The sequence below is a fragment of the Alligator mississippiensis genome, chromosome 4, assembly GCF_030867095.1.
Source record: "Alligator mississippiensis isolate rAllMis1 chromosome 4, rAllMis1, whole genome shotgun sequence".
NCBI lineage: Eukaryota > Metazoa > Chordata > Crocodylia > Alligatoridae > Alligator > Alligator mississippiensis.
In genome coordinates, this window is record NC_081827.1 from 235,247,811 (window position 1) to 235,275,417 (window position 27,607).

Genomic DNA, 27,607 nt, shown 5'->3' on the forward strand with positions numbered 1-27,607 from the left:
GGTCAATCTGAACACAGGCCAAAAATATATGTTTTAAATACTCAAAGCTTTAAGTTTTCCTAAATTACAGTCTGTGCAGATATCTGCATTGTTCAGCAGATTAGGAAAACAAATCAACTCAGAGACCCTATGAGCTGAAAGGCTAATGCTACCAACTCTAAAAGACAGGAAATAGCAATTAAGCCATATGCAGCTGCTAATGCAGAAAAACATCAGCTAATTTGTGCAGGGAAACTTTTGGCAGCTGATTTAATTTTTTGAGGGCCAGATCTTCCACATCATTTGGTTTTTAATGTCACTTAGGGACAAATAATATTCCAAGCACAGCAGCCTGAGGTGGGGGACTGGCAAAGATTGAAGGGGTGGATAAATAGAAAGTAAGGGAGGAGTGCAGAGTCTCTCTGCAGCTATTACTGTAACCTGAGGGGTGGAAACAGGTGACTGGGACATGGAGTTAGCTAATCCCTTAATTCTACTTCCATCCTTTATGCCATCTTGATGTAGGTAATGAGTCCCCAGGGACAGCTCCGGGGGTCTATCAGTCAACTCATTGTACACAGCAGAACCACTTTACATTACAGAGACCTTCAAAGGCAACTGCATCCACAGGAGGAGGCAAATGTCCTCCTCCTGAAGCAGCGGGATTAGCATTTTTAGCGACACAAGAGGTATTACAAAATACAGGAAAGATCACAGGAATTGTGCAGCTGCAAGCCTGAACAATACTAGAGCTGCTTCAGTGGATGGGTATAGTGCGTTCAGCAGCATTAAAGAAAGGAAGAGAGGGAGAATGAATAGCTGGCAAGGTTTAGAATGGGACAGTAGAGAAAGATAGTTAAAAAAACCCTTCAAATCAATAAAGAGTGAGATTCTAAAACATAGAAGCAAAGACAGTGAAAACAAAGCACTCAACAAAGGAATTGCCAGATGTATCTGGTTTGGAGAGAAGGGAAGAAATTAGTGACAGGGTACTTTGGCTTAAACACTAGGTCAAATTACAGTAAACATTTGTTCTACCTGAGCCTCATCAATTTTTATTTCTTTTCTTGTATCTCCAAAACTTTAATATGCAAGCCATTAATCTTGAAAACTCACATTATATCTAGTCTCATTTGATAATTTGCTTCTAGTAGCGCACATACAATTCTCTTTACTAAGTAATGAAAGACTTACATGCATATCGGTTAATAATTTCAAAATAAAACATACTGTGATGCAAATAAAAATAATAATGCACTAATAAAATCCTAATGCTTTATACCTGCATTCAAAGCACTTTTCAGTCACCAGTCAAATTACCTCCAAACATTTTATTTCTGTGCACAATCAAGGTAGAATAATGGAGGCAAACAACATACCTCTGGGGCTGTCAATATTAACCCCATTTTTCACAGGAGGCAAAAGAGAGACTTGCCCTAAGTCACAATGGTTGTTAGTGGCAGGATTGGGAATTGGACTTTTATCTCCCAATTCCTAGTTACTTATAGAAAAGGACATTGGATTTTTCACTGTATTTTGATGTAAGACTTTGAGCATTAGAAGTTTATGAACTTCCGCATTAGAGATCAGCTGGTATTTCAATATCTAGTCCCAGCAAATAATAATAACCAAAGGCTGAAGGCTTCAGTTCTGCCTTTGGTTTACTCGTTTTGTTCTTATAACAATAACAAGCTTGCTCCTTTTCTGAAATACTCCTTTATTAGAAGTTTAGTATTTATGCCAAAGGGATTACTCTTCTTTGTCCCATGACTGATTTTTTTTTTTTCCTGCATCTGATTCTGTTTCTTTAACCTGCTGATACAATTTTTGAGGGCTGGAATTAGTTATTCATTCTTGTTTTAACTATATAGCATGGGTTTAATAAACTGTAGGGTAGCTATAAGATTTTACATGTTAATTCAGTGGAAGAATAGTATGAGAATCTCAGGGCATTTCAGGTGCTGGTGGTTTCTAAGCTTGTTTAGTTGTCATATTTTGCTACAAATGTCCTGCTGGTATTTGTTCCCTGCTTTCAATGCTGACAAACAGCATTCTTCCTCTTTGTTTCCTTTTGACTTGTCTCTTAAAAGCAAACAGACAGCCAGGCTTACAATTCCTCAGACAAGGACCAATAGTGTTTTTTTCCCCAGTCTCTTCTCCAGTCCACATACAGGATACTGAAAGTGGAACCAAAAACCACTGTCAGGAACATTTGGAGCAAATGCCATAGTGGGGCTAAACTTTAACCAGGAAAATGAGCCATGCATGGTTGCTATTGAGACAGGGTAGTACCAGTGTGTGGTAAAACACTCAGCTAGTAGTATATCATCTATGGGACATTCAATAATTGTTTTCCCAAAAATTTTAATCCAAAGCCCATCTTTGAAGGGCTTAGTTTTGGTGATCCTAGTAGTATGAGATAAACTATAACAAACTGCACTTTTGTGATGTTGCAGGTGTACAAATTTAAATAATTTTAATGTGAACAATGTTAATAATTCAGGCAGGAAATATAGGTATAAAAGTAATGATGTATGTAGAAAATGTTAGTTATGCCAGATTATAATGAATTAATGGGAAAGGAACATAATAGTTGGGTGACGAATAGGAGGAAGTGTGACTTAGGGAGCTTATTAGGAGGAGTAAGGACTGCTGGAGCCACTCTTAACAACATGAACATAGAAGTTTTAACTAACACATCAGTGCGGGCTGTGGCAGCATTGGGAAAACTAAAGGGACCCTTGTCAGACTCCATACTGCATATCAACACATTTATCGATTTAATGAAAACAGGAATAAAGAGGTTAGGTGAATTACTGATAGAGAGAGTCAGGAAAACAATTAATGCCATCATTAATATAACAGAAGAAACATCAGTAGCAGTGGCATGCACCCAAGCACAGGCTTTATTAAATCAAGTTCAAATGCAATTGATTAGAGATGTAATATCAGGAAAAGTAGGGGCAGCATGGATGGGAATTTTGTTGAATGAATATAAGGAATAGTAGGAAAAGTGGGCATGGTGGAAGATGATCAATGAAACCATAAAGCAGGAAGGGCTAGGGCTCACTCAGAATAAGCCTTTTAGGAATAAGTAACAGGACATTGAAAAGTATGTAGCAAATTGAGCCCCTGAAGCTCCTATTGGGAAAGGTGAACAATAAAGTGGGTCCCACTGTATCAGTGGGTTATGAAGGATGAGATGTTCATTAACTTGGAGTATTGTTGCTTACAAGAAGGAGCTGGATATGTGCGCGTGTCTCAAGCATATGTGCAATTAAAAGATTCGGACTGGAGCATAAAAGGAAGATACTGTGATGGCAAAGCATGTGTAGTTGGAGAGGGTAAGTGGGTGAATGTAAATGATGGAACAAATGTGATCCTTAACCATTCAGTGGTAGCGTGTTGGGACAATGTCACAGAACTGCAAACCTATGACGGCATTGATTGAAAAGCCTCTCCTATTCACATAGCACAAATAATAGTTAATCCTCAACTGTACACCAAGCTGGAACCTATTTGACTAGGACCTAATACTGAAGTCCTATGAGAATTGCTTGACTGAACAGAATTTACAGACCTGATGGAATTAGTAGAGGAGGGACAAGAAGAAATTAAAATGAAATTATAGGCTGATAATGGTAAAATTAAAAACATATTACAAAAGGTTACAGAAGCTGCAAAACACTGGGGGTGGGAGCATTTTTTGGATCTTCCATCCAGTTGTGCTAGTTTTGTTAGCTCAAATATTAATGGTAATTGCCACGATTGCAATGCTGTGTTATATGCATCGCATGCACCATTGTTTAGAAATACTCATGGTCAGGCAGGTAATGGTGGAAGCACTCTTGAGAAGAGCCTAGAATGGCTGGGGCAAGCCTGGGTCAGAAAGAAATACTGCCACCCAGAAAATCATACTCTGCTAATAGCTGCAACCCATCAGGTGTTGAAGAAGCTAAAGGCTTCATACAGATTCCAGCCATAAAGAACTGGGTGACAGCCTGATCTAAGTGAATTGGCTGTCAAGCACTGGGCAGGATTAGCATTTTGTAGGCAGTGACTGGATGCAGAGTTAGGTTAAGCAAATATGGAATGGCATATGTGACAAACAACATGTAGCCAGGAATATAAAAAAAGTTGTATAGCCTCAACAGATCAGATCACCTGAGCCTCTGCTGAGTAACTTGGACTATTGTGAATCCCTGGGGAAGCAGCAATGCCTAGCCAGCTGACCCAACTTCTCTTGACTCCAATGCTATGTAAGCATTATAATTATTGTTTTAAATAAGTTAGTGCTTATGCACATCCCAATAAACCTTCTGATGTATGACTGAAACGGTCTCACTGATCATTAACTTCACTCTCCACCCCAGCTAAAATTTAAAGTAACACCTTGGTAAGCTGCCTTAAAAACGGATGTAAAATATATTTTTTACATTTCTATTTGACAAGATAGGAAGCTTAAACCTGGTAATGTTTGTGTTTTCTTTACCAGTACATTTTCTTCGGCACTCCCTCACAGTTGAGGATGTTTGTCTTCCATAATTGTCTTATCTGTGGGTCCAAAGATGGCTGATGAGGCTGATCTGGGACTCTGAGCAGACTCTGTTGCAACTCAGGCACATGTTTCCATGCAGGGTGGGTGGCACCAGATTCTTGATTTGGTCCATGACATGCTGTTTCTGCTGTTCCCACTTTTCCATCTCCTGTTGTTGTTGTATGGTTTCAAAATAATGAGATCCTTGCAGCAGACTCTTCCTCCATTTGGGGCAATCCTGGGCAATAGTTTCCCAGGAGTTGATGTCCATGTTACATTTTTTTTTTTAAGTTGACCTTGAGAATGTTCTTGAAACACGTTCTCTGCCCTCCTCTTGAGTGTATGCCTTGACATAGCTGAGAGAATAAAACTTGCTTCACGAGTCTGGAGTCAGATATCTGGGTGATGTGGCTGACCCAGCAAAGTTGATGTCAGATGGTCATCAGTTCGAGGCTCATGGTGTTTGCACTGCAACATCTTTAATCCATTTTAAAAGAAGAATTCTAAAGAGCTAGATAAAAGGTATTAAGAGTTTGAGTCATTAAGTCGTATCTAAAGTCTGGTAAATAATCTGTGTTGGCAAACTAATTAAATTACACAAAAGTGTCATTAAGGATGAAAACAAAGGATGCAATTTTCGAAAGCAGTTAAGGGACTTAGGTAAAGTTGCAACAAAAACGAATGTTACATGTGGTGGTTAAGCTCTTTAAAAAATGCTACTCTTCATACTTACTAAAAGAAAAAGGCTTTCCCTCACTAAGACACCAGTCATCGCTGTATGGTTGGCTTTATCCATGAATTATTCTATCCATGATTTAGTCTAACAATACATATTTTTCATACATTAATAATGGCAGTTGAGCTAAAAGTAAGCTATTGATGAGATGTTTCTTTAAAAAAAACACCTGTGAGTGCTATACCTGTTGATTGGTATAATGTTGATTGATAGTCTCACAGATTTGTTACCTTACATGTGATAAAGATATCAACAGAATTTGATTTATTAGAAGACACTTTGGTTCAGCAGTCCAAACAACCAAAATATAATTATTTTATACATCTGCTTTAAAAGCCCATAATTGTTGGTGTGACTTTTTAAAAACTATTTTCCCAGTTATAATTTTTGTTAAAAAAAAAAACCCTTGGTACATAAACTCATTCAATTTTATGTCTATGTCCTGCTTGTTACAAAATGATATATTTCTACCAAATAGTATTGAATATCAATGAAAAAGTTTTTGACAGATGATCTATTGAACAGTGTGATGTTCTTCCAAGGGAAGTGGTAGAAATCTTACTGTATGGGACATTCAAAAGTAGATTAGACAAGGTACTAGAAAATATTAGAAATAGTTGCAGTAGCAAAAAGATTAATACGGTGACTTATTTAGTGTTTTGTATCTTTAATGTCTATGATTATACACTAGGTCAATGTCTAGGTCAATAGCAATCAAATCTATTAGAAAAGTCTCTTAATGAGCTTTGGCTATTAAGATTTACCTCTTTATGGAGTATTTTAGTAAAATAAAGAATGACATGAATAGTCTGTCACTGATGTAGAAATAAAGTAAATAAATGTCTTTACCTAAGCTAAGATGAACCACAGTTCATTGTATATTTCATTTCAGAAGACAAATAACTTCTTTAGGACATGCCTAGTCACCAGCTAATACTATATATGCTTAGAGATTATGTCAAGACCAAAGTCAACTCTTCATGTACTGACAAGTTTTTATTCCCTGATATAATTTGCCAGCCTGGTTCTTCTGGGGATATGAATTACTACTTGCATGAAATGAACTGAATCATTTCAAGTGGATGAAATAGAAATTCCAGCTGTGAGGGAAGGTTTGAAGTATAGTACTCTTCCAGCACAACTGACTCCAAGTACTAGTTCATATTCTTTCCCTGTATGAGGTGCCAGGTTTCGTGAGCCGACGTCTGTGTTTCAGCAGAAGCTGTTTCACATTGGTGTAGTCATACTGTGCTGTGGTAGGTAGTATATAACCAATAGAGTACAATCCAGGGCCTGCTGTTTGGTAACGTATCCAGGCTAGATACAGCAAATACAGATATAAGACATAAAACACGGTGTTACTGCAACAACTTCTTTCTGCAAAAACAAAGAAATATGTCAGGACAAGTTAAAAGTCTATTGTAGAATCTTGGGTATAATACATTTTAACCACAATATAGGTTTTGAAACAGAGATAGAGAATTTTTCCCAATGTGAATAAAAATATTTTAATAAGTATTTTTAAAGGTCAACAAAATGAAATATGTTTTTTAAAACTAATCTTTGCAGCAATGGAGATCCAAAAAAGTCAGCAAAAGGTTGGCACCAAAGAACCAGAAAGTATAATTGGCTCTAAGAAGCAATGAAAATGACTGTTCTACTTTCCATGTGCAAAATGAGCAAAACTGAACAAATAAGGGAACAGCAAAAATGTTGAAATGCTATTGCTTTGATATTAAATAAATCAGAGGTGTCATTTGGTAATTCAGATAAGGTTATTTTTACATGCCATGTATGATTTCACAAACCTACAATATTTTGAGTTGTTTGTAAAATAAAATGTACATTTTCTTCAGTTTGTTTTAATAATATGACCCATGTAGTTTCTACATACAGGTAGTATCAACCTGTAGTTCATCTTATTGTTATGTCTTGATGAATTGTGGTATTTGATATAAATGTAATTTTGAATATTTTTTTTTATATTTTAGCCAAGACTGTTCAGTGGGGCAGTGTTTAACTTAAGTATTCCTCACTTATTCACATTTGGGAGAAGTAATCACTGAGAATTAGCATCTGATATGATAGTGTTTACTCTAAAAAATAGACCCTTGTGGACCTGGCCTGAGGCATTTGAGCTAGGTTGTTCTGGACAATGAAGAATTTACACTTTAAAAGAAGAGACAAAGAAAAATAACACCTAAAACAAACTATTCAAAGGAATAGTCAAACAGACTATTTCTCACAGCAGAGATATTAAAAAGAATGGGCTTATCTACATGTTCATTTGTACATGATCATTGTATAATCAAGTACTAAATTAATGCACAGTAACTGAAGTAAGTGTGCAGTAGTGCCAGTGCATGCCTTTTTAGTGATGCTGCTGCACAGTAGCCTAATACTGCGCAGTGGTGTATTAGCTCTGTTTGTGCTGTGATGTGCAACTGAGCAGTATTATTCAGCTACTGCACAGTTAGTATCTTGAGTAGACATGCCCAATAAGTATCTTTAGGATATTAGATTACTAACCTTTATGTCTGAAAGGATGCAAATATTCTCCTAGTCAGAATTAGTGTTGAAACTTTATTTATGAATACTGATATCATCACACAGTCAAAGCACCCCATTTTGACCTGCTTTTGTTAGAGTGATACAAAATGCTTCTATGCATGGGTTCTCTAAGGTATAGAGGAGCAATCAGTAGGTAAGGGGGAATTTAATATGGCTTTAAATGTCCTTTGTGCTTATCAGTTCTGGGTTTAGTGAATAAAAATAAAAGAGAAGTTGCCATAGCTTCCTTGTGTTGCCTATGACCATCAGGAGTCATGCCAGGAGCTGGATATCAATACAGTACAGGAGTGTCCTGGCCAAGCTATTTCTCCTTACCCATTCCAGCTTCACCAGGGACCAGAGGAGAAGTGCTCTAAGTGCTGTTCTTCTCTCTGCCTTCTGTGGATTTTCCTCAGAAAGGGGAATTCTCCAACAGCTAAATCTTCTAGCTGCACAGTATTGTTGTATTGAAGGATCTAACATACAAATCTAGTAGTTTTCCTGACCCTCCTACTCCCACCAAATCTAAACTGATTTGGTCTGAATCTTTTTCTGCCAGGCATCAGCTTCAGGCTGGATTTTTGGGCAGGTCTGAAGGTTGGGAGGAGGTTCAAATGAAATATTTCAGCCATTTTCAATAATGAAGTAACATGAAATTTAGGGTCACATAAAGAAGTCCTTACAACCACACTGTTGGGATACTCTACTACCTACATGCTTTGGAGCAAACACTTGAAATGGCTTTCACAAGTCAGGGATGTGACTTTTACCACCACCAGGACAATCCAGACAATTAAAGCTTCAGAAAAGTCTCCACTTGCATATGCTTAATAGGGACTTGTTAGTTTGGCAGCTAAGTTTTCTGACGATTACATCTGTACCAAGTATGCTTTTGGGCTATGTCACTCCCCGTTAGCTGAGGTGTGCTGAGCTCATACACAGTAAGTCAGAAGTAAAGAGACCATTTTTCCTGTGCTCTCAGTATTCTTTCCTCTGATACCCAGACACCAGGGAGAGTAAGGAGAAAGCAATGGGATTTGGATGCAAAGGGATGTGGAAGGTAAGGGATGAACCCTGCCCCCCCACCCCCAAAAAAAGGGGGTGGGGACTGGAGCAGGAGCTAAAAGGGAGTACAGCAGTGAAAACACAATAGGGCGTAAGACAGTGAGAGTATAGGAACAAGTGGGGACAGAGGGCTGAGAATTATATATGGGGAGGGGAGAAACACAGAGAAGAAATAAAAGATAAGGATAGGGAAATAAGGGGAGGGAAGAAGGGTAGGAGCCAGTGGTGGAGAAGGATAGGAACTGGGTATGGGGAATGGGGGGCGGGGAGGGGCACTGCCAGAAACTAAAGTAAAGGGCAAGATCCAAAGCATAAAGTCAAGCGAAAGAGGCAGATTGGAGACAATCCTGTGCAACCATAATTTGTCCCCTGTTGCCTATATGTATTACAAAAGTCTGTAATTAAATGGTCATTGAATGAATCTGGGCCCTCAGTCCAGAGTGTACAGGCAAGCAATTATCTACTTCTGTGTGATGCAACATAAATGCTATTTTTTCTGCATATAACATATAAATAAATTCTTTGGACAATAGTGGCTATCTTGCTACAGGTTTGCTTTCTTTATTATATTTATTTATACCAATAATTGAGGACAGGCTTAACGGATATGTGATGAGACGTTCTTAGTATAAATCTCAGTGGGCAGCACTTATTAATCATGTTCTCCTTTGGGATAGTGAAGAGTAGTAATAATTTGTCTCTCTTTAGAATACCCATTATGTCACTAATCATCTGCATTCTTTATTCAAGTATAGGTAGGCAATCAAGTATCCTCTACCCTGGTGAGCTATTGTGTACATATTTTCTTACTTTATTTTTATTATTTTAGGAAGTGTTTGGAATTCCTGATTATACCCAGTGGCACGTTGTTCAGAAAAAATGCTGACTCCAGTGCAGAATGAAGCATTTAGAGATTGTCAGCTTAGATAGTCCTCAGAATGATAGGCAAAACAAAGGAGGAATAAAATATCTATCAGCAAAGAGAAAACATTCAAAATGGTCAGGTTGGTTTGAGTTATGTGACTCTGAGGAATTATTATGGGGTTCTTGTGCCTAAAAATCTTTATGCCCAGAAAACTGAGCCTTTTATAAATAGAACTTGTCTATTTTTGCTCAATCTGTCTCTTCTACCATGAGGTGAATAACTCTTGTTTCAGATCCTAATTCTGCAAAGGGACTGACTCTCCTGTATTCCCACTGACTGCCTTGGAGCCAGTCACGGAAGGTGCTCAGAAGCCCACAAGACGGGGCCTCCAGCTGTAAAATTGAAAAAATGAATGCAATTATTTTGATGCAGTGAAAGCCCATGTAACCCAACATGATTCTGACCTGACATTTACAGACCACTTTACATTTAGAAAGATACTAAAGCACTTAACAATTGTATATTATTAACTAAATATACAGCAATCTCTTTGCTTGCCTCTGGGGAAAAACAGAAGTGCTTTTCAATGCGCAGCACTGAAGCAGTAAAGCATATATTGCCAAGCAATATCAAATAGAATTTCACCATGACATCAAGAGCTCAATACATATGTTTTGGCTTATATTGTTTTTTTCTTTTGGAACCCTTCCATTTTTCCTTCATCCCTTTCTGCTAGAATTCAGGTGACATTTTTGCACCAGCATAACTTAAATAGCTTTGGCAATAGTTAGTGAAGACTGATTTAATTTTGGAATTGGCCAGCAGTTAACCAAGAACCTTATCTTGAAGAACACTTAAGTACATACTTCAATTTAGGGACATGAATACTCTATTGCAGTATGTAAAAAGCAGGTGAGGTTAAGCACACGCATAAGTATTTATGAGATTACAGGAAAAGTTTGCCAAAACTGTCAGGGTTAGAGCAACGCTACTTTATAGAGACCCCTCCTTTAATATCTTGGATTGCCTATCAAGAGCACAACAGAAATGATCCAATTGCGCTTCAAATTAGACTATAGAAGGTACAACTGATTTCTCTTGTGCCTGGACATGCAAACTGGAATATGTCTTAAATCTTTTTTTTTTTAATTCTAATGATAATTAACAAGAATTTATACTTTCATGTTAGATTTTAAAACGAGTATTTTGTTCAGTGGCAAGGTTGACTTACAGACTTTAATTCACATAGTGTAAGTGCAATAGTTACACTTAGATCAACCTAACTAGAGTTAGGGGAGGTTATTGTTGGAAGTTTTAGACTGGGCAAGAAAATGGCTGAGAAGTGCACTAAGTTAGATCAAGCTTGGTTAGCCCAATGTACTGAATGTGTGTACACATTTGGGCCACAACCCCAGGACTGAGCTTTTCCTTCTCCCACCTCATATGGGCAAAACCCCTCCCCACAAACCCAAAATACCCCTATATCCCAACCATCTCTACTACTCCGACCCTGACTTAGATCATGAGGACCGAGGTCAGATGACCCCAGCCAGGTGACTATCAAGCCTCCTCTTGATGACCTCCAAGTTAGGTGATAGCACCACCTCTCTTGGAAGCCTATTCCAGATTCTGGCCACCATTACTGTAAAAAAATTCTTCCTAATGTGTAACCTAAATCTACGCTCCTCTAGTTTGCACCCATTATTCCTAGTTACTCCTAGGGGCGCTCTGGTAAATAGCGCATCTCCAATTCCCTGTTGTCCTCCCTTGATAAACTTATAGGCAGCTACAAGGTCTCCCCTCAGCCATCTTGTGAAAGCTGAAGAGATCCAGACCCCTCAACCTCCCCTTGTAGGGTCTTTCACGGACGCCACTAATCATGTGAGTGGCCCTCCTCTGTACCCTCTCCAGATTCTCTGCGTCCATCTTGAGGTGTGGCACCCAAAACTGGACACAGTACTCCAACTGCAGCCTGACCAATGCCATATATAGAGGGGGAGCATCACCTCCCTCGATCTGTTGGTCATGCATCTGCTAATGCATGACAAGGTGTGATTGGCTTTGTCAATGGCATCGTTACACTGCCAGCTCATGTTCATCTTGGAGTCAACTATGATTCCAAGATCCCTCTCAGCCATTGAGCTGCTGAGGAGGTCATCCCCCCACCTATAGGTGTGCTGGGGATTCCTCCTCTCTAGGTGGAGTACCTTGCATTTATCTTTGTTGAATTGCATCCTGTTTCATTCTGCCCATTGATACAACTGTCCAGATCAGCCTGCGTCTCCTCTCTGCCCTCTGGTGTGTTAACTTTGCTCCATAACATGGTATCATCTGCGAACTTGGAGAGGGTGCTCTCCACACCCTTGTCCAAATCACTGATGAAGATATTAAATAACACCAGTCCAAGGACCGAACCCTGTGGGACCCCACCGCCCACTTCCTTCCAAGCTGAAAATGACCCAACCACCACCACTCTCTGGGTGCGGTCCCTAAGCCAGTTGGCCACCCACCTGACTGCATAAGCATCCACCCCACATCCTGCTAGCTTCCTTATGAGAATAGGCTGTGAAACTGTGTCGAAGGCCTTCTTAAAGTCCAGGTAGATGACATCAGCCTCAGCTCCTATGTCAAGGCAGTGTGTGACCTGGTCATAAAAGGCTATAAGATTTGTCAGGCAGGATCTACTTGTAACAAACCCATGCTGGTTTTCTTTCAGCATTGTTTCCGCTGCTGGGCCTTCACAAATGCACTTCTGGATGATTTTTTCCAGTAGTTTCCCAAAGATAGTGGTAAGACTGACTCACCTAAAGTTACCCAGCTCATCCCTTCTCCCCTTCTTAAAAGTGGGCACCACATTGGCCCTTTTCCAATACTCAGGGACCTGGCCAGAGCACCATGAGTGCTCAAACAACCATGCCAGTGACTCATTGCCCTCAAAGGGATGACTTTAGACTTCAGGTGGGCATTTCAGGATGTGAATCCCACATCTCACAAAGCCATTTAACTTAGGGTGGTAGATGAGTGTCCAGCTACAGAAGGGAAGCAAGATTTTGTTCAATGCTATGTACTGCAGATGCCTTTCTGAGGCATCTTGCTCTCCCTATGCTCTGTTTATGGAACCTAGTCAACTCATTTGCATTTGCAAATTTCACCATAATTCTGTTTTAAGGTTAAAAAAAAATGGGTGGACTTTTATTTTTTGGAATAAAGCTTGTTGGGTTTTTTTTTTCCCTTTTGAAGTGCCTTTACATTTTGAAACAATTCATTTTTACTATAGATTATTATATACTTTTATAAAATTACCAGTGTATAACTTTTTCCCCCAGAATTTGTTCTTCCAGCACAGCATTTGACCATTTATGATTTTGCTCAATTCAGAATAACAGCATAAAATGACATCCTGAAAAGAAATTTCCACCCCCTGGGTAAGTCTAGTCATAGATACTTTTTTAGCACAGGGCTTAATTGACTTACATCATTTCCTAGATTGAGGCCTTGGTTCTGCTCATGCAGTAACCTGATGAATATGCATAAGACCATGATGCTATTTATGGCAGAGTGCTTAAGTGTCCCACCGTGATATTACGGCAGCCTTTATATTGATCTTTTCTACTTGTCTTCCAAATAGCAATTTTAGAATGAATAAAAATGTAAAGAGGATGTGTTAAGACTTTTTTTTAATAATTCTGTGCTTCTTGAATTTTATTAACTATACGGTTTAGGATGCTAAAACAAGAGGTTGGTAACACAAAATGCAGAGCCAAAAACTTAAAAGGATATTCTGTTTAACCTTGAGCATTTAGGGACAATATAGAGTTTTTCACATACAATTCACAATTATGTCAGAAAGCTGAACAAAATTGTTATTGTCCTTTTTACAACCTTTCTTTTTATACCTGTCCAGGAAATATAACTGGGTCCTGTGTCCAGTTTTCACTAAGGTCCTAAACTTCATCCCCTTTTCTAGCTGAATTAAGTGAATGAAAAGAGGTCAAGCAACTTGACCAAAAATTGCATAGCTACTCAGTGGCTCAGCTGGCTACCAAAATCAGCTTTATCCACTAAACTACACAATCTTATTAAACTCTACAGTCTCCCACAGAGAGGTGATAGAAAATGACAATATGCTTACTGGCTATTTTTCCTTGTTAAGGCCTTATCAATCGTACGCTATTTGTTATATTCCTAAATAGTTGTTTTTTTGTGTTTTTTTTTTTTTTTATTTCATCTAAACTCACAAGATGGCATTTTTAAACTAGATACAGTGTTGGTGCTATACTGAATAATACCACACAGACAAAAGAGTGGACTAAGGGCACTTTTTTGTTTCTATTTACATCAGTAGTAAAATTCCCATTGACTTCAATAGGTGTGTAGGATTAGGCATCAAATAACCCAGTACAATGGACTGCCCTCAATTTCAGCAAACTTTTCTTTGTTGCAATCAAATGCTATTTCACTTCTGATGCGGAACATAAGCAACACATGGTTGTATCCTGCATGAGCCATTGGCTGAAGTGTGTTCATAGTTGATGGAGATTAGGAGGTGCATGCACTGGGGTTTTAAGTTTTTGGAGGTTGGCCTCACTTGGCAAATGCAAATATCAGGACACTTAGAAACACTAATACTACATGCACACACACGTAAAGTAAATTAGCATTTGCAGCAGGCAGGAATTACAACTTTTATCCTTGGATGTAATCAATATGGATACCAAATAGATTGATTTTTCTAATGCAAACAAACTCTATGACAGATTTGTACTATCTACTAAATAAGTATCAATGCCTCTTGCTGTTCCTGAAGATCTTCATTCACATAATAACCCTAAATTCTTTCAGATAATTGCAGCTCAAGGTAATATGGCTCTTTCAGTTGATTCTATTTAAGATTTTTTTATTTATTATTTTTTAAAATTATATTTTACCTTTATTTTATTTTATGTTTAGGATTAATAAAACCTTTACGGATACTAACCCATGGTCCTCCATAGCTGTTCGTCTGGCTCTGTTCTCAGTCTTGAATAAAGTGTTATATGACATCCTGATGCTGATGTGGCTTCTGACATGTGGAGCAGAAGAAAAGAAATGGTAATTTAAATATGAAACTGGGGAGACAGAAGGAACAGTACTTAATTCAGAAAGGTTAAACCTCAATTTGTGCTGAAAGTCAGGTGAAGTAAGTTAAAAGTTTGGTTTGATGCATAGCTCTGTGAATGCTGATGTTTTGGAAGAGTCATGATAACTGAAACTAGGGACAGAATTATGGTAATTGAAAACTCTGTTGTGACTGGTATTGTAAAGACCCTGGAGCTCTGGAGCTGCTACATGGTACTATTAAACTCATGTTAATTAGAAATACTTGACAGAAAACGGCTGAATAATTTTTAAAACAAAATCTGAACTATTAGTTTCAGCTAATCCTGCTAAATTTAATAGATTTCATAGATTTCATAGACATTCGGGATGGAAGGGACCCCAAAGGATCATCGAGTCCAGCCTCCTGCCTCAGGGGCAGGAAGTCAGCAGGGATCAAAGGATCCCAGCAAGATAAACATCCAAATGTGTCTTGAAGGCATTCAAAGTGGGTGCTTGAACCACCTCCGGTGACAGTCTGTTCCAAACCTTGGGGGCTTGGACAGTAAAGAAGGTCTTCCTTATGTCCAGCCTGAAACAGTCACAGTGGAGATTGTGACCATTTCATCTTGTCATCCCTTGGGGTGCTCTGGTGAACAGACGTTCCCCCAGTTCCTGGTGAACACCTTGATAAACTTATAGGTGGCCACCAAATCTCATAGCCTGTGCTTTTCCAGGCTGAAGAGTCCCATGGCTCTCAGCCTCTCATCATAAGGTCTGTTTTTCTGACCTCTGTTCATGCGCATGGCTCTCCTCTGCACTCTCAAGCTTCTCCACATCCTTTTTGAATTGTGGAGCCCAAAACTGGATGCAGTACTCCAGCTGCAGCCTCACCAAGGCCAAGTACAACAGGAGAATGATGTCCTGGGATTTGCTTGAGAAGCATCTATGGATGGAAGCCCGCATTTTGCTCGTTATACTAGCTGCAGCATCACATTGAAGGCTCATGTTCATCTTGTGGTCAATCATGACCCCCAAGTCCCTTTCATTTGTAGTGCTAACCAGTGTAGCACTGCCAAGCCTATAAGGATGCTGCAGGTTTTTAATCTCAAGTTTGAGAACCTTGCATTTTTCAGTGTTAAACACCATCAGGCTCTCATCCGCCCATTTCATGAGCCGGTCAAGATCCACCTGGATCATCCTCCTGTCCTCGGGTGTGAACGCTTTACCCCAGAGTTTGGTGTTGTCGGTGAACTTGGCCAGCCCGCTTCTGACACCAATGTCTACATCATTAATGAAGATGTTAAAAAGTATAGGCCCTAGGACAGAGCCTTGAGGGACCCCACTGGTCACAGCACACCATGACAATTGACTTCCATCAACCACCACCCTCTGGGTCCTAATGTGGAGCCAATTCCCCAGCCAGCAGATCGTGGTGGGGTCAAGGCCGCACTTAGCCAGTTTTGCCAAGAGGTGATCATGGGATACCCGATCGAAAACTTATTTAAAGTCAAGATATATGACATCAATCTCTTCCCCCTTGTCCAGGTGATAGGTCATCTCATCGTAAAAGGAAATGAGATTGGTCAAGCAAGACCTACCTGCAACAAACCCATGCTGGGTATCCCTCAAGGAATTGCCATCAGCTAGTCTGTTAAGGATGACCTCTCTGATAATCTTTTCCAAGACCTTCCCCAGGACAGAGGTCAGGCTGATGGGCCTATAGTTTGCTGGATCCACCTTCCTTCCTTTTTTGAAGACAGGCACCACATTGGCCTTCTTCCAATCTTCAGGCACTTCACCAGAGCACCAGGAGTTCTGGAAGATCCTTGCCAGGAGCTGAGCTATGATGCTTGCCACTTCCTTGAGTACCCTTGGTTATAAACTGTCAGGGCCAGCCGACTTGAAGGTATCCAGCCTGTCAAGGTGTTCCTTCACAAGGTCAGCTTCAATGGAAGGTAAGGAATCTCCCTCAACTAGGCCTCCCTGACCCACAGTGGGCAGGGGCATCCCATGGGACTGGTGAAAAACTGATGCAAAGTACCCATTAAGCAAGTTTGCTTTTTCATGGGCATCGGTTGTCAGTTGTCCCATCTGGTTTAGCAGCGGTCTAATGTTACCCTTGCTTTTCCTCTGGCTCCCCACATATCTAAAAAAGGACTTTTTATTGTCCTTGATATTTGTAGTTAGCTGGAGTTCCATCATTCCAAATTGTTTAGTACAGTTCCTTTTTAATTCTTTAGTGATTTTATGATTTGTTTGAAGACATGGCCATTCTTCAGCACTGAAAACTTAAAAGCCTCCAAATATTTTAAACATTTAAAAAATGCTACCTTGGACCACAGATTGGTTTTGGGGATGTAATATTGGGTTGCCTAGATTCCAGATAGTCAAAGATATTTTGGTATCTATGGCCCAAGGGAGCTAGGCACCACTTAGAATCTGAACCTATATTTCTGGATTTGTATAACTGTCTGTGAAGCCTCCACCAAGCCTACTGAGAGCCCATCTCAGGGACATGGAGAGTTGGTATATGCACCAACTGAGAAGTTCATTTGCAAGCTTACTCTAAAGACGTTCTCCCACTAAGCAAAAAGAACACTTTTGCATTTTGTTTTTGCTTCTCTGAGAGATTCAACTGTTCCTTTAGTCTTCAGATTCTATGCAAGCAGGTTCTTGGTTGGGCCAGTTGCAATTATTAGGAGGAGAAAGCCACCTACAAGACTATGGACGTGTTTGATTCATCAGGTATTCTCAATTAAAAAGCTACTTCCTCAGGATGCTGAAAAAGAGGGTTACATTGGTTAGATTTTTTTCATTTCTATATCTGGTGGATTTTAGGGTAATGATATGTAATTTTGGTCTTGATAGAATAAAAAAAGGAAAACCTGGATACAGTACTCAGCTTTCAAAGGATTTAAATATAACTAGTAATTAGATTATTTGTTTCAACATATTTGGAACCATTCAGGGAACACGCTACTGGGTACTTGCATTGTATTAATAGGGATGTGCAATATAATTTTGATTGCAACATACTTCATAGCTTGCTACTACTGTACCTTCTCAGCTCCCATACTGTAGTGGGTGGTGACATGTGCCTTAACTTTTTTTGATTATGGAACCACTGTTCTAACTCTACTTTGCAGACCAGTTTCCCTTGCAAAGAGCATCTGCTGCTCTAAAAGGCATGTTTTTAATATATTGATTTATCATTGTCAGACACGGGGCTTTTGTTGCTGGAATTTGCATAGTGTATTTAAGGCACTTTGTGGTTATAGATGTTTTACATATAAATTGCTTTATATTACAACAAAAATCTCTTCTCCATTTTTAAGGCAGTCTCATACTTATGTGATCTACATTTTAATACCTTACTCTGTATTACTAAGTGGATATGAATTGCTGCAGCTGCCTGAGTGAAACTGAAGATCTGCAACTGTTGCAAGATTTGTAGTGACAGTAGTAGGCCCTAACTCCCCCTAAGCTACTCATTGGCAATATGGTATAGCAGTTGCTTGCATTTGCTTGACCAAAGTTTGGGTAAGAGCAGAAGAGGAGAAGGAGATGAGCTCGCAAGAGTATAACATAGATGAGAATAATTTTAGAAAGTGTGAGAAAGATCAAAAGAAGTCATCCAAAGATTGCTTAGAGTGCTTTTTGTGGTTTTATGCTAGTTAAATCCAGTTTAAGACAAGCGTGGCTGCTTGCAGACATGGCAAAAAAGAAAAATAATGGCACTTTAAACTCTGCGTGTTCCTGTGCCAAGCCCAGGGCATGGCCAGAAGAGGCAGCACCTTAGTTGCACCCAACTTTCCCAACGTCTAGATAGATCAGATGCTTTGTTGGGGATTTTTGGTGCTTTTATCTAATAACTGATTCAATCAGCTATTAGATAAAAGTGCCGAATCTATACAGACACTGCAGAGCCAGGTTGAACTAATGTATTGCTGCTTCTGATAAAGCACTTTTTGTCGTTCCCTATGTCTGTCAGCACCTGCAATAGCTTAAATAGGGGATTAAAATAGGCATATGAGTATTACTTAAAGTAGAACATATTAGAAGCCTTGTTTTTTTAAAGATTGGCCTTATTTAGTAAGCTTTTTGATATTGAGACAGGCATTAGAATATAAAAATCCAGGTTCACCTTGGAATCTTAGCTCTTCAGCTTTGAATTACAGTTCTTGCTGAACAGCTCATCTGTGGATGAACTAAAATAAGTGCTCTTAAAATGTACTTCTTTCCTAGATTTAAAATTACTCTTCCCTAGCAGGCTGGCCACCTGCTACAGAATTTAAGACTAATGTTAATAAGACTAATGTTTTGGATAAAAGTGCATTTTATAAATTCTAATAATTTGCCTGATATGCCTTGTCTGTATTGTTTGGTCATCGATATCTCATCTGTACGTCATTATTAAAATGCATCTGTACTTGTATGTGCGAGTATTTAATTCTAGTTGCACTGGCTCTTCAATTCTTTTTTGGTTTCCAGAATATTAGGAGTTGACTCCTATGGGGCTAATATGCTGCACTCCACAACAACAGCTAAGGAGTTAAGGGACAGAGCAGCTACTTCCCCAGCTGCAGCTAACATAAAGGAGCAACAACGGGGAATAAAAGCTCATGTAGAAGAGGGTGATTTGTAGGGCTGTGCAAAACAGCACCATTTCATTTCAACTTCCATTTTGCCATTTAGACAGGCCAGTGTTTCATTTCGAGTTTCATTTCATTTTGAAAGCACTGTTCCGTTTTGTTTCGTCAAAACGGTTTTGCTGTTTCAATGCTGTTTCGACGTTTCTCCCATAGACTGTAATGGGGAAGCATGAAACTGCCTATAACTTTGTCATTTTTTGACAGATTTGGATTAAAACAGCAGAGTTGGTATCCACTTCTGAGGGCATGAAGTCTGCCAAGTTTCAAGGAGATAGGTACAGGGGTTTCTGGGAAACTCCACCTCAAGCTGCTGACAAGCAAAACTCATGACACGTGAATTTGTGTATGTGTGTTAAGGCACATCCCCACTGGCACTGGGGCCTCTGCATGACATGGCGGTGTGCCCCAATGAGGTCTCCTCCTCCCCTACAGCCTCAGTCTGGTCCAAGACATTAAATGACAAGAGGTAAGCAGCACAGTAGCATCAGCAGCATCTCAGGCAGCCAAACTGTAACAGAGCCTTTCTTTCCTCTCCTGCAGAAGCTTCTTCTTCAGCATGTGTGTTAGGGTGCACCCTCACTGTGTCCTTCCCCCCTCTCTCTCCTTACCTTCTGTAAGGCAAGCCCAGCTTCAGCTTTGAAACTTGAAACATTTCAAAACATTTCAAGTGCCCTCATTTCATTTCATTTTGAAGCTGTTTTGAAGCCCTTTATTTCATTTTGATTTTGCTATTTGAAGCTCAAAATGAGTCAAAATAGTGTCAAAACAAAACAGTTGGTGAAATCACAGCTTTAGTGATTTGCTATAGAGGCTGCAGATTATCCTGAGGGAGTTCATCAATAGGAGACTGCCAGAGATCTGCCTAAGAAGCAAGATCAGACTTCTCATGGATTGAAGATATTGGGAGTGGGGAAAACAGCCAGGTGGATATTTCTTTCCCATTGTTTTCCCCAGGAATTGTGAAGAGATTGGCTTTTAAGTGAGGAGAGAATTTTACCCTCAAACTTGGGGAATGTGTAGAACAGGAAATAGAGAATGGGTGCCTGGAAAACCAAGAGAACACTCTTATTAAGAAGCTAGCATACATCCTGGTGGTCTGTGGAGGAGAAATGGCACCTTCCCCTGTATAATTTCTGCCAGAGTAGGATCTCACCTTAGCTTTGACACAAAAACAGTACCCTGATAGTAAAACTAGTGAAGTCCTAGTGAACTGCAGAGGAGATTCTCCATTTACTAGCCCAACAACCAGTTACAAACTTAGAATAACAAGTGCTGCTTAGGGAGCAATAGCAAACTTTAATGCTGCAAATTAGACCCAGAAGTAGCAGATGCAAGCTCCAGTATACCATCAACTCCTGCAAACAATAACACACCAATGGTTACTCAATTAATAGAGGTGTAGCAATGGTAGGGTGTAGGAATGGCAGGGTGAGACATGTGCCTAGAGGCCAAATCTGACAATGAGATATAGTTTTAAGGAGCATTTTTCATCACAATGGGTGCATCTACACAAGATTCCAACCATGCAATAGCCTAATAATCAGTAGTCTAATAATACTTATTGTATGTAACACCACAAACAGTGCTAATATGCTACTGTGCAGTATTATTAGGCTATTGGCACTACTGCACAATGACACCAGTTATTGCTCATTGTCACAGGGCACTAGGGTGCCCTGCTCCTTTAAAGAACTGAAACTGCCAGGGGAAGAGCCCTAGTGATGAGTGGGAGGCCCCAGCCATGGGTTACCAGGGCAGCTAGAGCAGGCTAGCTGCCCACACCTGCCTGTGGTCAGCTGACCAGTAGGGGCAGGGCCTGGCTCACATATAAAGCCCAGGGCTGAGACCAGGAGGGCAGTTTCCTGATGGCAGCCAAGGGGGAAGTAGCTCTCCCAGAGCAAGAAAAGGGGAGAGGCCTGATTGCACAAGCAGCTCCTGATACTGTTGTGGAACAAAGCATTCTCCCGTAGGGTTTGAATGACATTATAACCAGGCAGCTTGAGTTTATGTTACAGCCCAGGGGCTTGTGTTTTGTTTATTGTTGTATAACACCAGTGGTTTGGGTGAGGCTATTAGGGGAAGGAGGAGGCCTCATAGGGGAGGCCCATGGCAGCATGGGGACCCCAGCATCAGAGAGTGTGCAGCCTTTGCGGTGCACAGACCCCAGCACCAGAGAGGGCACAGCACTTTGCAGGGCTGTGGTGAGCCCAAGCGCCAGTGAGGCACAGAGTGAGACAGGGCTGCGTGGCCCTGCGCAGCCCAAGTGCCAGCATGGCACAGAGTGAGATGGGGCTATGGAGAGCCCAGGGAGGACAAGGGGGCAAGATTACAACAAGGCCCAGACCAAAACAACGTCGGTACCATCAGCGAGGCTTGGGGTGTGGTAAAGGGGTGGTTGGAGCCACGCATAGCCCATAAGGCTAGGATGCCCTGAAACACCCGTTGTGACATCCATCTTGGAGTGGGACGCACCAGAGGTCCAGGGACCCACAGGGTCCTGAGAATCAATCTCAACCGTGTCGAAGAGGACTTAGAAGCAGCATCCCTATCACTCATACCATCAAAGACGTGGCAGACAAGAATTGAGGGTGCCTTGGGAGATTGCGGCCCTCCTTAAGAACCCCATCCCGTGACGCTCATTAATTAAGTACTTGTATAATCAAGTACTGTGGCATATTAATGAATGTGTAGATGTACCCAATGAGTCTCTTTGATTACCAAAAGATTTCTGAGGAGACGTTTTAATGCCTTGCACATCCTAGTCAAATTGCTGACTCATGGCCCATAAACCAGCATTGCTAACCCTACTGGTCTTCCTATCCAGAAAATTATTATTTAAACGAACTGGGCTATACCTATCACAGCCAACTGAGTTTATCAGACCACGTTATTTGAATCCTGAAGCCCAACCACAGCCCAAACCATAGCAACAGAACTGGTAAAGCTCTTTCTAAGAGAGTATACCTACTGTGAAAGATTTTGACAATAAGGGAAATAATTGCAACTCAGAGCTGAGGGAAGAAGTATGTTTTTAACATAGTAAGAATCTGTATCGATTTGCCAAATCAATGTATTTCTGAATGTTTATATCATAACCCATAAGGATTTAAACATTTCAGATGAGCAAACCCTTCTATTGAGTCTATTAGGAGATGCTCTTTCCCCTGTAAATGAAGGCACCCAAGCTTCAGCCATTTTCTTTCCAGACCCTTTCATACAGCTGTCTGCTTAATGAAATCCTTATCCTGTGAAAGGAAAGAAGAAGTAACAAGGGAACATGATCTTCTATGTCTTACATCACTTTCTTAAATTGAAAGAGAAGCTGAATGAGAAGCTAATAAACTCTGTGCAACAGAATACAAGAAGGTGTTTAAACATGGGGTAAACAAAAGGGGATTTAAATACAGAGGTTGGATCAAGACCCAGTTTTCAGTTAAAATGATAAACAAAATGTCAGATTACCTCCAAAGTGACAGGTCCTGGAAACTGGGGCTTGGAAATTATGAGGCTTACCACTTAGGCAGTGAGAAGAAACAAACATAACATCTCAATCTGTTGAAACTCTAGAAGGCCCAGCAGGATTTCCTTATGGTCCCAATAGATGCATCCCCATGAACAGGACTGCAATTCTCCAGGGACAAACAGCAGTGGCACATATTTGTGCAACTGGTGGTTGTCCCTGGGCATGCCTCTGTATGCATGCTCTACAACATGGCAGATTGCTTAGGGTAGGGGAGCCAGGGCCAGCACCTGGGCTGGCCCCAGCAGCCTTACCTGAGGTCCCAGGGGCCTCCTGGGACTGCAGTGGCAGTGATCCAGGTGTGTGGCCTTTGGCCAGCAGCCAGAGCATGGCTCTGGCCAGCCAGGCTCTAGTTTTGGGCAGTATATACTGCACCCATGTGTTCCATGCTGCTTTTTTTTTTTCCCAGTGTGGTTTGTTGGTTTTTTTTCCCCACACTGGGATCTCCCAGTGTCAAAAAGCCTGCCGTGCTGCAAATTAGCAGCACAGCGAACATGTGCACATGCAGTGCATGTGGTTTGTGGCACTGAAGGCAGGTTTGCAGCACTGCAAACCAGACCTGTATGCTCATGAAGACATGCCCTATGAGTCAGAACAAAGACCTAAATCCTAGACTTCTGTGCAGATTGGTGCTAATACATTATTGCCTCTTTCTACAACTGTGTCAGTTATTTATGGAGCCTTTGGTTGGGTGGCATCATGAGAAAACTGACTTCTACTTCCAGGGAGTTTTCATAATTTCCACACATGATGTTCCTGGTATATTTTGAAGAAAAGAGGTCTAAGAAGGGATTTTATATACCTTACTCTGAAACAGCCAGTCAGGGGTTTAAGAGACAGAACAACAAGTTTTTATGATTGACTAGAAAAAGTCGGGATTAAAAGGCTTCAGAACAGCTGGAAAAAAATGTCCACCTAAGAGATCATGTAAAGGACAAAGCAACAAGCAAGGACTAGAGTGTTTTTTATGCAAGCAAGAAATTCTATCCAAAGTCCTGGGAAGAAATGTACAGTAACTGGCAGAAAGGAAGAGGTTCTTCAAGGAGCTAGACCACTTTTTGTAGGTGCATGAGAGAAGAGAAGGGTTGTAACATGCTCTCCCTCAGAATATCTGGTTACTTTCTAGTTAGTTAAAATATACTAATGTTTGCATTTATGCATATGTATTATATTTACAACAAGAAAGAATATCAGGAAATTTAGGCCATAGTCTGCAATTGCCATATGAGTCTCCAGTAACTTTATATGTTTAATAAGTGTTATATAAGTAACATAATTCTAAAGTAACTTTTTACACATTTCTTCTATCTGCAGATGGTTTGTTTCAGAATAAAAGAACACGCAGTTGAAATAACACTACCATCTACTGGACAGTTTGTCAATACATCAGATGTAGACTGTGAAAAAGAAAGCATATGGAACATCCAAGATGCCTACATTAGAATATATAGATACACTGTTGTTAACAAATCTTCACTGCAAAATTTTTCAGTCTCTATCAATCTATTCTAGTATGGTTATAGGATAACTTTCTAAGTCTTTATGTAAGATGCAAGCAAATAGACACAAAACTGATAAAAGTATTTGTTTCAATGACCCAGAATAAGAGGGGGAAAAAGATACTCATGTGAGAAACTTAGACTGCTATGAGAGTTTTTGCTATTTGTGTGTGTGTCTGCACATGCATGTAAATAACAAAAACAAAGCAGACCATATGCATATGGTATCTTTGCAACTATACTGAGTGATGTAACCTCAAATTAGGGACAATGGACAGCTGGAGCTATTGGAGCAGAGCAAAGGCCCCTAGATAACACCAGTGCTCTCTGCAGGTTTCAAGAATTGACAAAACAAATGATAAGTGTGGAAGAAGGAGAGGTAGTAAGGCTATGCAGAGGCAAAATGTTCTTTACATTTTTAATAAGCACTTTTCTCACCCGTATCCTGTGGTCCCTAAGCAGAGACCACAGAACATTTATTCTAGCTGAGCTTAGAGCATGATGCTCTTTTAAATAAAATAGGGGAAATTTACAAGTTGCTCTACTGCAACATTTGTTACTGAGCTGTGCTTTAGTATTTTCCTTTTGGAAGTACTAAAGCACAGCACAGTAACCGCCCGTACACAAAGTACACAGTTATTTTTAGCAGCTACTTTGCTGCAGCGGCACACTACAACAATGGAGCATGCCACTATTCAAAGTAGCTGCTACTCACATGTAGCCATAGCTATAGTGTGTCACTACAGCAATGTAGCATCATGTGTAGATGCATCCATAGTGCTCTATAAAAGCATAGATGCCAGGCACCATATGACAGGTTTGTAAACGGCAACCATGGAGACATGCAGCATGTACAGACATTTGCTTTCCCAGGAGAAACTCTGGAGTGATTTAATCCTGGTGTTCCCAGGTTATTTTTCTCCTGGAGTGGCCATTTTTACCCTGGGAGAAAAACCCTAAACATCTATATATTTGTGGTTTCTCCTGAGAGAGGAGCAACTAGGAGAAATTGAGTATCTGTATGAGGCCATTGACTCAAATTCCCTGCTCTTTACAGTTTCTTCTGGATGTAATTGTGAGGAGAAAGTAGTCATCAGAAAAACTGACAGTGCCAGTTCTAAAAGATTATTTCAGACAAAAGTTTAGGGCAAGGGTGTAAAACTAGAACTTTTCCTTACAGGATATGGAAAACAAGGATCAAGTCTTTATATCTCACCCTCCTAGCTGATACTTCTGGAATTTTGAAGAAATGCCCTCAAGGAAAAGCATCTTTTATCTGTGCTTTATGCAGAGAATCATTATCCTCTAGGAATAAAACTTCCTCAGGGGATGTCTACCAAAACTGTGCAACTGTGCAACATACTTCCTACTCCCAATCCCCAGCTCTGCTGGGGCAGAAACCTGCAAGAGAACTCAAAGAAGGGGAGATAGGCCTATTTTGGCCCAGGCCTGAACATACATTGGGTCTCAGCTATCCTGAGACACAACAGCTATAGAAGAATGATAGAAAGGGGGCCCAGGCCTACTTGCACTGGGCCTGGACTAAAAAAAATAAATAAATAAATAAAAAAAAAAAAAGATCCAAGCATCTCACCCTAGCCTAAAACTACCAGTAAAACTGCCAGGCTCCAACCCGAGTCAGCATGCTCCAGGGATTAATGTCCCCATGGTATTACCCTACTCCAAAACTCAGAAAAAACAAAAGGGGAAAAGGAGGGAAAGAAGAAGAGTCTCAAACTTTGAGACAGATTCTCTTTCTCTTTACCTTGGATTCTCCTTTCACATAGCTCCGGCTCCCTACTCCAGTGCAGGACATTACCCAAGCATTTCCAATCAGGGCTTTCCAGACCTTCAGTTTTTCTCTATAAACCAATTAATTTAAAAAAGAACACTCCCCAGTTAGCCAATCAGGCTAGGGGTCTAATCTCCACCTGTTTATGTGACAAGAAGCCAGGTGTCTTATTTAGAGTAAACACAGGGGGTTTCCCTAGACAATAGGCCTAACAAAAGCCAAAGGTATCTGCCTAGGTGCAGTATCTCCTGTCTCTTCTTTCCATATTACTCAAACAGGGGAGAGAAAACAAGATACTTAAATATGGAAAACATGGATACATACAGCACAGCAGAGAAAAAAAAATACAATCATATTTAACTAAAATCATATACCAAAACTATGTACACCAACTATACAAAATGGCTTGTATATTTTGAGTGTGTTCAAAAAACATATATCTTGGTATATGCCTCATTATCTCTGTTGTACCTAATAGTCTAGCTCTGTCGGTACAACTATTGTTATAGTGCAGACAATATATTCATAACAACTGTGATGCTCCTGTAAATATGTAGGGACAGAACTAGGCTATAAACATATTTTAATAGGTCTCTTTAAAAAAATCGCATTATTTCATATCATGATGTCAAACACTATTGCCAAGGTATTTAACAATGGCATGAAGAAGAGAGAATACTGTTAAAATGTGAAATGATTTTACTGGTAGATATTCAATATTCTTGCAGATAAATCACTTACCTGATATTTCTGAACACCAAGGATCCTAAGTATTTTTTACCATAAGTACTTTCAAGCTGTGATAACTCTGCACATTCCATACCTGTAAATAAAGGAAAATGATTATGTCTTTCAATGATGCTGACTTGAAGCAAAATCACATTGTGGCATAAGATACGGATCTTAATGCATTGACTCATGTTAGACCCCCTGGAACAACTAACTTGTCTTTAAACATTCATTGGTGCTATTAAATAAGTTTTGTGCCATTTTATTGAATATTTTTAACAGATTTTTGAGAAAATATTCAGCCTCTACTTTGTTTTGAGGTTTCAATTTGCATATCCCTTCCTAAGTATATCAACAACAAAAGTTCCTTAAACTCACCAATGGCAATATTCCTTTTTGGGAACAGTAGCACTAATAAATTTATGGGTACAATCATTTATTTCCAAGCTATCCAATGCCTACTTTAGAAAAAAATATGGCCCTGTATTTTGGAACTATTAGGAGGAACAACAAATCTTTTTTGACTCAGGAGGAAGAATTAATTATTTACATGTTTCTCATTTACATGTTTCTCATTAACTTTTTACCTACTGTTAGCAGTAGG

General features: G+C 39.9%; 1 long non-coding RNA gene across 1 annotated transcript; it reads right to left on the reverse strand.

Annotated features, from left to right (window-relative positions):
• Window positions 1-5,438: 5,438 nt before the first annotated feature.
• LOC109281382 (uncharacterized) lies at window positions 5,439-27,099 on the reverse strand. The gene is made up of 3 exons (XR_002088005.2): window positions 27,016-27,099; window positions 14,711-14,794; window positions 5,439-6,629 (listed from the first exon to the last, which is right to left on the reverse strand). It is a non-coding gene; the product is annotated as an uncharacterized LOC109281382 (long non-coding RNA).
• Between the last annotated feature and the right edge of the window lie 508 nt (window positions 27,100-27,607).